General features: G+C 39.5%; 1 protein-coding gene across 1 annotated transcript in view; it reads right to left on the bottom strand.

Annotated features, from left to right (window-relative positions):
• Positions 1 to 5,414, bottom strand: part of LOC125225701 — a 35,898-nt gene extending 30,484 nt beyond the window's left edge. The window contains exon 1 of the mRNA XM_048129532.1: positions 5,170 to 5,414. The gene's annotated coding sequence lies outside the window, so the exon portion shown is untranslated. The remainder of the gene's footprint in view (positions 1 to 5,169) is intronic.
• Between the last annotated feature and the right edge of the window lie 6,829 nt (positions 5,415 to 12,243).

Genomic DNA, 12,243 nt, shown 5'->3' with positions numbered 1-12,243 from the left:
AAAATAAGCGCGTTACAAAACACGGAGAAACTAAAAAGCCAAAAATAATAAACCTTTCAATTCAGATTTCTTATCGTATTGCAATAAGCTAAACATCCAAATTATAAACAAATCAATTATTTTTGGAGTCGGTACCAGCCTGTGTATGGTTGGGTGGGGCAAACAGGCAATAGCAAGGCGACGAACAGGTCTGGTACCGACTACAAAAATAATTGATTTGTTTATAATTTGGATGTTTAGCTTATTGCAATACGATAAGAAATCTGAATTGAAAGGTTTATTATTTTTGGCTTTTTAGTTTCTCCGTGTTTTGTAACGCGCTTATTTTTGAAGGCGGTTTTATTTTTTATTGTCTTCTTCACTATCTATATTACCTACAACTTTACTGTGCACTCAAAAACTTACTTGCACTCTATTTGATATTTCTTATTAAAAAAAACTGCAGATTTTAATGAACTGTTTTAGACTGGGACAGTGACAAACACTGGAGTCTATGTGCGTTTTCACATTATCCGATCCGATATCGGATGTAGGAAGGTTTTCAAAGGAAAAAATCAAAGATGGTGGCTCAAATATATGGAATATCGGTTATATCCTACATCCGATATCGGACCGGATAATGTGAAAACGCACTAACAATGACTAGACGTACGTACTTAGTAGTAGTAAATAGTAGTAAACACTTTATTGTACAGAACAAATTACATGTACAGAGAATAATTATAACGGTTATGTACAAAGGCGAGCTTATCCCTTATGTAATTAGATATAAGAAATAGACTTCACCATATTGACCAGTTGTTTGTGGGTTGGATCCTTTTTTCCTAAATTATTTGAAATACCTACAGCAAATTTAGCAAGAGAGCATGGTTTGTGGAAGAATTAACGCAGTCTACATTTATCAGCAACTGTGATGAATACTGCATTTATATATAAAATGTCTATGGCCTTGTAAGTGTGATAATGTAGGCAATTTTGGTAACAAGATGGACATCCGACGTGTTTTGATTACCTACTTGTTTAATCTGATGGTATAATCAAGGTGCACTAGTGCGTGAATGACGGTGTATTTGTCATGATCGCGTACACTTTATGATTTCACGGTTATTCATACGCGATGTAAACATGCCAACTTCTGGACATGTCTATTACTGGCCACAGTAGCTACATTGGCCCTAAAAACATGTCCAGTAGCGTAATTTGAGAGGCTGTTTGGTTGTATAATTATACTACGATTATTTTGTAAGTTGTAACTTGATGTGTTGACATGACATGGGTAGAGTTGATAATTAAAGCAATTAAAGTAACAAAAATTAAGAATAGGTATGATCAAGTGACCAGATTTGAATAGGAATACTTAGTGCGAGTTTTATCTTAACGGTGCATTTGGTCACACAAATGGATTATGAACAATAGGCAAGCACAATGGTATCTTGAAACAGCTCATAACAATCTCCTATACGTGTTCGATCTACGTTCGTGCATGCCCGTGGACGCGACGCTCACTGAACCGCAATTCCTTTAGGCTAGATCCTCAATCAAACATAATATATTCTTGCGCGGATCCAGGGCGGGGTCATGGGGGTCATGACCTCCCCCCTTGGAGCCTAGGTTGGCCATACAAACCACGCCCCCCTACTCCTTGGACAGGAAGCTGGATCCGCCCTTGATACATTTAGTCGACATAATCTGTCGCTGAATTAAGACTAATAAGGCCAAATAGACTTGAAACTGGCAGGTGTCGTTATTCGTTATTTATAAGGTAGTTGTTGTTGCCGCAATAAGCCCCAGCCGGTGTAGCCGAATGACAATCGTCGACGCCAGACGCCGACAGAAATGCAGTCTCTGGCTCTGTCGCGCCAATACGCAAGAGCGATAGATATAGATAACTACGAAATAGATAGTATCGTGAGCGTTTGTGCATTTACCTACGTACGCAATAAAGAGTGTAAAGGACCCTTCTCTATCGCACAAATTCAAAATATGGGTATACCGTTACCGTTATAATCACAATACCTATCAGTCAAAATTGCCTCCTGTAGGTACCTTATGAAGAACAATGACTGACTGACTGCTACAGTTACTCTTGTCTACTAGTTAATTTAAAATCTACACAGAGACCCACCAGTTCCCAATCACAACGTAATAAGGACTTTCTTCTGAGGTATGTTTACCATTATTTTCTTTTGACATACCTACAATATGTATATATTTATAAATATAAGTACTTACGTTTATTTAATTGTAATTATATTCTTATTAATATGCGTACCTAACCCCGTTTATAAAATATCTTGTCTACGTTATTACTAATATAACTTATTAAGTGTTAAAACATGCTTGATGATGGAGACGTGTCTGAATGTAGAGTCGATAACGTAATCTCTACCAATTATTAAGTAGTTACTTTGTTCGCTATTATATCCGACACCTGGGGGCCGATTTTTGAGTCTCACTTTCACTAAAATACCGGTTGAAAACGGTGAATTGCCTATTATTTTCAGTGACAATTTTCTGAATTCGAACGCCGTGAGACTCAAAAATCGGCCCCCTGCTTCTGTAAACAAGCTCAGTCGGCGTCAAATATAATGTGCAATATTCTCTACAAACACTGAGAACAAGTACTATACTAAACTATTATTATACTAAGTAATTACTGCAGCAGAAACGTCTGCAATACTAAACTAATAGAAAAAAACAAATCACGAAACGTCTGATTTTTTTATGACATGGGAGGCAAACGAACAGGCAGATCGTCCGAAGGTAATCGATCACGCACCTGAAACACCAGACGGTTTGTAAGTGCGTTGGCGGTACTCAAGACGAGATCGCGCTTTTGAAGTGGCCAAAAACCTGGCGACTTCCTTGCACAACGTAGGTAACAGCTTAGTATAATTGGTACCATACCTCGAAGGTCTATTTTATATTTAAATTAACAATTTTATTAAGCGGCCACATTGAGAGTATGGGAGACTGCGTGAGGCCAATTGAAAGAGCTTAAGTACCTGTGGTGATCAACTGAAAAACACGTTTGGAAGGCCCATGATAATTTATCGATGCGGTACAATATGATGTGACCTTGCAAGTGATGCAAGTGACGGGCATCGGATCCCTAAGGACATAAGCGAATGGCGAATTCTAGCGTCGGAGGCCAAGATCCACTTCGGATCGCTGACTTCGCTGAGCCAATGCAGTTAGAAAGTAAGAAGGTATCTATTACTTAAGTTGTATATTTATTAATGAATCCTCCCTATTTTTAACAGGTCTGTTAAACTTTATAGGTTAGCGGTATACAAAACATAAACCCTGCCAATAATATAATACAGCAAGACTTGATTCACCGTCTTCTCGCCACCTGTATGTAGCAATAACAAGTTACCCATATTTCTAAACAATTTTCTTACGTCCTACGTGTTAGCTATTTATAGTTTCCAGCTTAGCATAGCATTCCTACATTTCTCTTAATTTAGATCCTAGGTCCTGGTGGACCGGTTGGTCTAGGGCTTGCTGTATAACTGTGAAGCTACTCGTAGTGGGTTCAAATCTGTCCTCTACTTACATTACGAGTAGGTTGTTTATGTAGTACCTATCAAGTTAGTTTGGAATGTATGCTTATGTAGGTTTATATATATGTGAAGGTATATATTAAATATTAATATATGTATCTGTGTAAAATACCGTTCTCTTAAGTCTTATATATTAATAGTGATGTCCTCATTCGGACACTTCATGAAAATGCCATCACGAAGTATTTTAGATTAAACAGGGTTTGTCTTCTTAAATCATTGGACAAATTTAATACTTACGGCCATAAGGCTTTACTTACTTTACATAGGTATATGGTATATTTTTATATGAGGTTATGCGTGATTATACAATACTTAATAGTTTATAAGAAAAATCAATACTTACCTACTTATTCGATTCGATTCTGATTAATGTGTTGCTTGCTCTACATGGTACAATATGTTATCACATTACTCGTACGTTACCACTAGCAACATACAAGAGGTAATATAAAAGACTTCTACACATAATCATAATAATCTGACAGATCGAATCCCTCCCTACATACGGCTCTACGACTACACGTAAAGGATATTAGGAATAGCTAAGTGCAAATACAGGGTAATAGAGAGAGGTTGATGCCCACCAATTGTCGTCGTCCACCCAAGGATACAACTCTAACCTGTGTTGTAGTTTTCTAAGGTCGGTGATTTAATTCGAGTTCAAAAACGTAAACAAGGAAATGTCCGAATCAAAGTCACATTGCATATCGATACCTATAATGAATGTAGTCAAAAGTCAAAATATATGTACTTATTCCGCATTCATTCAAATAGACTTACAACAAGCACTTTCCTTTCTAAAAGGCCGGCAACGCACTTTCAACTCCTCTGATGTTGCAGTTGTTTGTGAAGGACCAGAGGACCTAGATAAACTGTCAATCATTATTTTTAGAAGGTATTACAATGTCCCTGAGTTTTATAAAGGGTGTCACTAGTATTTCTGTCACAGTGGACCAGGCCCGTCTTAACAATGTTGGGGGCCGGGATGCAAAAAAATTCTGTAAAGACTGAATACCAAGACCTACAGGCAGAAAACAGTTCGCTAATCACCGACCAAGCTCGCGTCGCTTCGGGTCGTGTTTTTTTTTGTATTTTTAGGGTTCCGTACCTCAAAAGGAAAAAACGGAACCCTTATAGGATCACTTTGTTGTCCGTCTGTCCGTCCGTCCGTCCGTCTGTCAAGACCCTTTTTCTCAGGAACGCGTGGAGGTATGAAGCTGAAATTTATATCAATTACTCAGGTCTACTGTCCCTTGAAGCTGTGAAAAAATCAAACTTCTAAGCCATGCTTCCCGTGAACTCAGAATCTTTTTGGTAGAAGCAACTTTATATTTACGAAAACCATAAATGTTTCACATAATATTTTTTTTTTTTTAATAATTTTAACCTTTTCTCATAAACGTTATTAAATTGATTTTTTGTACCATGTTTTTATTTCTACTCATTTAATTTTGTACCTTTCTGTTTGATGTTTCAGTACCATGGCGTATCGTTTTACCTCTTAATTTTTCTTAATTTTGTAGAGCGAAAAGCAGAATTTTACTTGAATATCTCTTATATGGAAAGGAAGTATCATAAAAAATATGGAACAACAACTTACCGTAGTTTAAAATTAGGAAACCTTATCATACAACCATGCGATAACTATTTTCACACCGAAGGAAATGTTCTAAAACTTCCTTCACTGATAACACGCGGAGTTCTGCAAGGATTCATAAATATTGCTCCAATCAATTAACAGTGTTGTTATAATTGTTGTGTTTGTTTAACGTAACTAGATTTCGTATTGCGAACGTCGCGGGCGCGGCGTTTTTCGCGATGAGTTGCGCGCGTGCGCGGTCGGAAAGTTTTCACAGCACTAGCGACACTAAAACTGCTGCGAGGCTCCCCTCTCGCGCAGGAAGCCTATTCTAACTAACACATTGCAAGCGAGCATTTGCCTCAACATAAAAACAATTTACGATTCCGTATCGGTGTTAAGGGACCTCAAGGTTCAACTAACATTGGTTGCTCTGGCCAGACTCTGTTACAAATGTTCGGCAAGCGTAGGGCAGCACGTCGCATCGACGTCGCCGCTTGCGCCCATTTATCATAACATCAACAACGGATTCAAACCTCTTAACGCAGTGAAAGGTTGCTTTACTTTTCCATGCAGTAAACCTGAGGCACTTAAGAGCTAAATTGCAGAGCCTGTTATGTTTACAATTTCTCACGGCTGATATAAGCATAAATTGTGTTAATTACCTATTCATCTTGTTTACTTACTTATTTAGCAGCAATCTACCATTAGCACACCTACCTCCAGTCCTAGGTACATGTCCTGCCTAGTGTCTATCCATTGTGCTGTATATTGTATTGACCACCATATGAGGTCACCATATAAAGAATAGTTAAGCACCTATTGAATGGTTGTATGCAAAGTTTTATGGCAGCAGTAAAAGACCTTCATCATGATAGGAAGTTGTATTTGTAATTTGTAACCAAGGTGCGGAGTACCTAAAGCACATAGACATTAAACACGCCCACTGTGCTGCTAATGAAAAGCGCAAATGAATAAAGTACCTTGTTATAGGTAGGTTTAACAAGTTTTATGTTACCTTAAGTTGTATATTATGAAACTTTCACTGACTACTATGTATACACACTAAGCCTGCACCAATCTTCGCGCTAGGGTATAGGTAATTTCATACCCAACAAATCAAAAGTTGGTAGGAGTCATGGGCTAAACATGTTCCCACAAGAAAGTGAACCTTATTCATATTCATATTAATGTATTAATAATATCATTCAGATTACATGTCATTATGCTTATAGTTATTAAATATTTTGTATACTATGTAGGTAGTATACTACAATATCTGTACTTTTAAAAATCCATTAAAACTATAAAATATTTGCTCGAGAAGCCATGTTTTATCTAGTCTTATAAGCATTTCAGAGATGTAGCTGAGAGCTGAGGTGATTTCTGTAACCTATTATAGACGATCGGGCCCGCCACGTGTGTGACGTTCTCGATTTCGCCAGTCGTCGCTTCACCGGGAGAAGCCTATCTGGGTGTCCTTAGATACAAGGACCTACTTTACTTACCCAGGACCTGAAATGGTACATACGCCGTACGCCGAATGGCGAATAATAAATATCCCTGGGTACGTAGCCCAATGGCACAAACGCTCACGAAACGAAACGCTCGTAGACATCTATCTCTTGCGTATTGGCGCGACAGAGTCAGACTACCTTTCGCGGCGTTCCGTTTTCGTTTCGCGCAGAAATGCCATTCGGCTACGGCACCTGGGCCGAAAGAACATGCAAAGAGGATATACTGCGTCACATCTTTATCTATTACCAAGTGAATTATATACTTCACACAACACAACCACAAAGGATCAATCATGGAGTAATGCCAGAGAATTGCGAGCGTGGATCTTATTATTCAGCTTGATGAAATTCAAAACATATTCAGTTGGAACAGAATTGCATTTGTTTTATTTCGTTCAGGTTCAGTATTCGAAAACCCAACTTTAGTCCCTGGGCCATTTTTTTCAAAGTTGTCCACCCCACTTTTTTTTTTATTTGGATTTTTTTATGTGGTTTCCACTCAGAATCGCGAGCTCTTTCAATTCTTATGGGAGAAAAAAAGTGTCCCAAGGTTTTTTTGCCCATTCCGTTACCATTTTTCCATACATTTTGTATGGCGGTAACGGAATGGAAGGTTCGAAAAAATGTATGGAAATCTTGGGACATTTTTTTTCTCCTATCACGATCGAAAGGGCTCGCGATTCTGAGTATTAATCGCGTAAAAAATACCCATGTTACAAAAAAGTGGGGTGGACAACTTTGAAAAAAATGGCTTTTTTGAAAAAAAATCCGTCCGTCCGTCCGTCCGCGGATAATCTCAGTAACCGTTAGCACTAGAAAGCTGAAATTTGGTACCAATATGTATATTAATCACGCCAACAAAGTGCCCCACCCCCTACATGTAAAGTGGGGGCTGATATTTTTTCATTCCAACCCCAACGTGTGATATATCGTTGGATAGGTATTAAGAAATGAATAAGGGTTTACTAATACAGAACTTTATAAATACTTTCTAGGAAAATAACTCGATAGGTTCTAATTTTGACTTTTTCATTAATAAACTGTGTCTGAGAAGGCTATAACAACACGATTATTAAATGAAGTCTTGTCTTGACCGACTTCGTAAGAAACTTTTCGCAGGTGTAAGACAAAAGAAGAGTGAAATAGGTCGCCAGAAAACAAAACAGCCAATCAAGCAATCCTTCTTGGCGAGCTATGGCGGAACGGCAAGGCGATGGCGCCTGCGTCACATCCCGTTATTATGGAAATGGTCCTGACAGTGGTGACGTCCGAACGGCTAATAAAGGTGTCACTGTAATATGGCGAGTAGGTACTTTGCGTATCTTATTTTAGCCGTACGTACCTTGAGTTTTTGCGAGCATGCACGCAACTAGGTATTTTTAACAGACTTCAAATCTCAAGGGACAAAAAACTACAGACGAATTAATAACCTCCTATTAATTCGTCTGTAATTTTTTGTATGATCTCTTTCGTATTCTTCTAAGTATGTACCAGAAAAAGATTCATGGAAAGTAGGTATGTACAGTCAACCAATTGGAACCCTAGGCCACTGTAGAACTTATGTCATAGTGACGTTATAAATCAGATTGTAAGAAATCTCTCACTGTTAGTCATTTTGACATGGTTTTAGAGTGGCCTAGGGTTCCAATTGGTTGACTGTACTATGTATGTGAGAAGCTCGAATTAATCCATCATACAAAAAACCGCAGCCAAATAATACTAGATCCCACTCATATTGTCCTTGCCGGTTAGTAAAGTTGCCAGGACTCCGAAGCCATGACAAATATCCGAAGGCAGGAGTATATAGGCTACGAAAACTGCTTACCATCAGGCGGGCCGCATGCTTGATCGCCACCGACGTAGTACACGAAGTCGAAGCATGTAAGTAGGTTTATGACCCTCACTGATATGAACCCAAAAATTGGTAGGTACCTACAGTCCTACATATTGTCAAGGATGTTGCTATACTATTTATTCGATGAAAATGCAAGAAAAAGTACCTGTTTAAATCTAGAAGGCGAAGGCATTGTTGGTGAAATTTCGTTTGTTCTCATCTGCAAAAGCTGGAAAGGCCTAGAATTAGTACAAAAGCAATTTTACTGTGGTAAATATAATTATTTTCAAATCCTAATAACTTTAAAAGAGAATAAGTAGTTTGCAGAACGTTAGCTTTCAAATATTCGAAATTCGTAAATTTCGCACTTGTATCGTAATGTACTTTTTTTATTTATTTTTAAAGGATCTTTATAAAAAATACATATCGGCCTTGTAATGTAAGTACTTTAATGTAAGATAATGCAGGACAGCTCCTTAATAAAATAATAGACAATAAATTAAGTAGAAAAATCCATGTATATTTCAATAGTTCATTCAGTGCTCAAATAAAAAAACCATTACAATTCACTCATATTAATTCAAATCGTTATTCTACATAAACTCACGAAAATATTGCAACTCACTCACTCAGTGCCTTAGGTATAAAAGTAAACTGCAATAAGCGTATTTATATTTTATGACAGGTTGCACAGGATTACTAAAATAATAGTAGACATACAAGGTCGGTGATTCAGCGCCACTTATTTTGAGTCTAATTGACAAATAGCAATTCTATGTCTTATTATTACGATACAGTTTTGGGTCGTTCTATCTTTTCGTGCCGATTTGGTGTTTGAGCTCGGATCAAGCGTTAAGATGACTCTCATGTACAAGTGGTTATTTTTAAAAGTTGTATTTTAAGTTTTAAACATAAGGCGAGCATGTTGGAAATTTGCTAGCTCTTATAGTTTTTTTTATAAAAATAAAAAACATGCGAAATCTTCATTTCCCTCTTACCAAAAATGGCGTACCATGAAGTTCAAAATTACAAAACTCCCATAATTTACAGACAAACCCCAGTTTTCTTTATTGATTATAAGTAAGTATATAACTAATACTATATAAGTGCATATTCAGCTTAGCTAGCGTGCATCTTTGATAGAGAGAACGCACTTTTTAATTTTGTCACGCGCGCAATTTCATTTCCAGTCGAAAAAATTGTCAGACTTGTCCAGTTTGAACGCGCCTTTATTTACAAACACCCGTGATCCCCGCGTGTCTCTGCGCCTCAGCCTGCCACGATTTGTCAATGGGGAAGGACGCACGTTAATGGTTTACCAACAATTTCGATTCTCTCATCAAAATCCAGTTTCGTCCTGGGTAAGTACTCATTACCATCCGGTTATTATTTTGACATTATGTAGTGAAAGAAATTGCTTGTCAAGTTAATTTATTATCATTTAGGTATGTCTTCATTTGGCTTGCTTTGTGGCCTTGAAGTCCGAGAGACGGCGAAGATATTTGAAATAAACGTTAAAACTTCATTCCGCTCCAATTCATTTCCGTCCATTTCCTTCCAATTTTGGCGTGGAAGGGAATGAATCAGTTTGGAAGGAAATGATAATAATGGGGCTACAGAGGGCGGGACCTGGCTATCCGCGTACCGTTTCAGATGCTACGTCTGTTTCAGGCACTTGAGCCATCCACCACCGTGTCGGACCAACGGCTATCGGATCAGGTGCGCGTCATTCAGCAGTCAAAGCGGCTGGATGACGCCACACTTGATTGGCTTCGCTAGGTGGCTCTCGCTGCTCGCGCGGACTCCGCTTCTCCTTCTCCGCGGAACTTCTGGCTGGCAACGCAATTTCAACAAGCCAAGCGCAAGATCTTGGATCCAACTGGTGTTACTTTCCTGCTGTATAAGTCCGGTAGTAACACGGAAGCAAAAAACTATAGACCCATTACGTGCTTGCCTAATGCCTGCACTATACAAGCTCTTTCCATCTATTTTGAGAGCAAACGTTAACGCGAACATTAGGTACCTCTAACAATATTTTGGCTTCCGCTCAAAATGTCTTTCCTCCTATTCTAATCTATACGCCAACAAGTTCAGCGGAACAAAAGGCCATCTCGGCCGCTTGGATTCACTATAAGAAGGCACAGATTCGGTGCCTCACTTATGGCTGAGACGGATATTGGAGCTGTATAAACTTAATGCAGTTTTAATATCCGTCCTGGCCGCATGTAGGTATGAGGCAGTGGACCACAGTCCTTCGTCAGACAGGAGTCAGGGATGACCCCCTTGGCCCGCCGGACTTCATAATGAAATATTCCAGGGTGACATTTGAGTCCATAGTGGTTCTGCCAAGCTCTGAATCCTCTCGGCACTCTGCTGAAGGATTCTGGGCTAGGTTGCCAGCTTCAGAGAGAGGGTGAAGTCATTTCTCACCTTCTGTACTTGGAAGATCTCAAACAATTTTCACCGAACACCCAAGATCTGATGGTGCTATTGAAAACCACAGAAGTTTTCAGTACCACCATCAAAATGGAATTTGGTGTCGATAAGAGTGCGGATATGCATGTATAGCGGGGGAAGGTAGTAAATTCAGAAAATTTACACTTTTCTGAGACAATGTGTCGTTCATATCTATCTCTAAATCAGAAACCTATAAGTACCTACCTTGGTATGCCACAGTCGTTGGGTATTGAGGATGATGACATTAAATGGTCGGTGAAGGAGCGCTTTTTCAGTCGGCTCACAAAAGTCCTTAACAGTATTTTGTCAGGAGGCAACAAAGTGCGCGTCTTTAATGCCTGGTTAATGCCCCTACTCATAATTATACTCTTTTGGCATACTAAAGTGGACCCAGACCGAGCTGGACGCCCTGGTTCGAAGGGTCCGCCCACTGCTCACCACACATCGTATGTTACAGTCATGAGATTGTACATCCCACGGAAGTGCGGAAGTCGAGGCTTCCTAAACGCCAAAAATCTCGACAACCTCGAGGTGTACTACCTCAGGAATTACTTACTTAACAACGAGTGTGGATCCATCGTGATGTGGTGGCAGTAGACAGAAACCTCACGCCGCTCTCCTTGGCGAAAAAAAACTGGCGCAAACCTGTGGTACTAAGTACTGCGGACCGCAAGGCAGTATGGGAGAGCAAGCCGTTACAAGGGTGGTTCTACAAGGCCCTCACGGGGCCAGATGTAGACCTGCTCGCATCATTGAACTAGTTAAGATTCGGGGACCTCTATGGAGAAACCGAGGGTTTTGCCTGTGCAATTGCGGATGAAGTTATGATGACGAACAACTACCGGAAATATATCCTGAAGGACGGTACGGTCGACATTTGTCGGGCATGCTGCCGTCCCGGAGAGTCACTCAGGCATATCATCTATCATCTCGGGTTGTTCTCATCTTGCTAACGGTGAGTACTTGTACAGTCATAATCTTGTAGCCAGGATTATTCACCAGCAGTTTGCTCTTCAATACGGTCTTGTGGACCGCGAAGTACCATACTACACTGCCGTCCTTAGTATATAACTGCGCCAGTTATCGAAATCGGTTATGCCACGCTCGCTCTATTGGGATCGATCGATCTGACAGGACTATTGTAGCCAATAAAACTGACATTGTGGTAATAGATCGACCACAACGCCGGGCCGTGCTCGTTGACATCACCATCCCCCATGATGAGAATCTCGTGAAAGTCGTGAAAGCCGAGGACAAGTCCAGTATGTACCTAAACTTGGCTCACGA

Source organism: Leguminivora glycinivorella, chromosome 4, assembly GCF_023078275.1.
Source record: "Leguminivora glycinivorella isolate SPB_JAAS2020 chromosome 4, LegGlyc_1.1, whole genome shotgun sequence".
NCBI classification, from domain to species: Eukaryota; Metazoa; Arthropoda; class Insecta; order Lepidoptera; family Tortricidae; genus Leguminivora; species Leguminivora glycinivorella.
The sequence above is the reverse complement of the archived record's forward strand: the minus strand, read 5'-3'. Positions and strand labels throughout refer to the sequence as shown.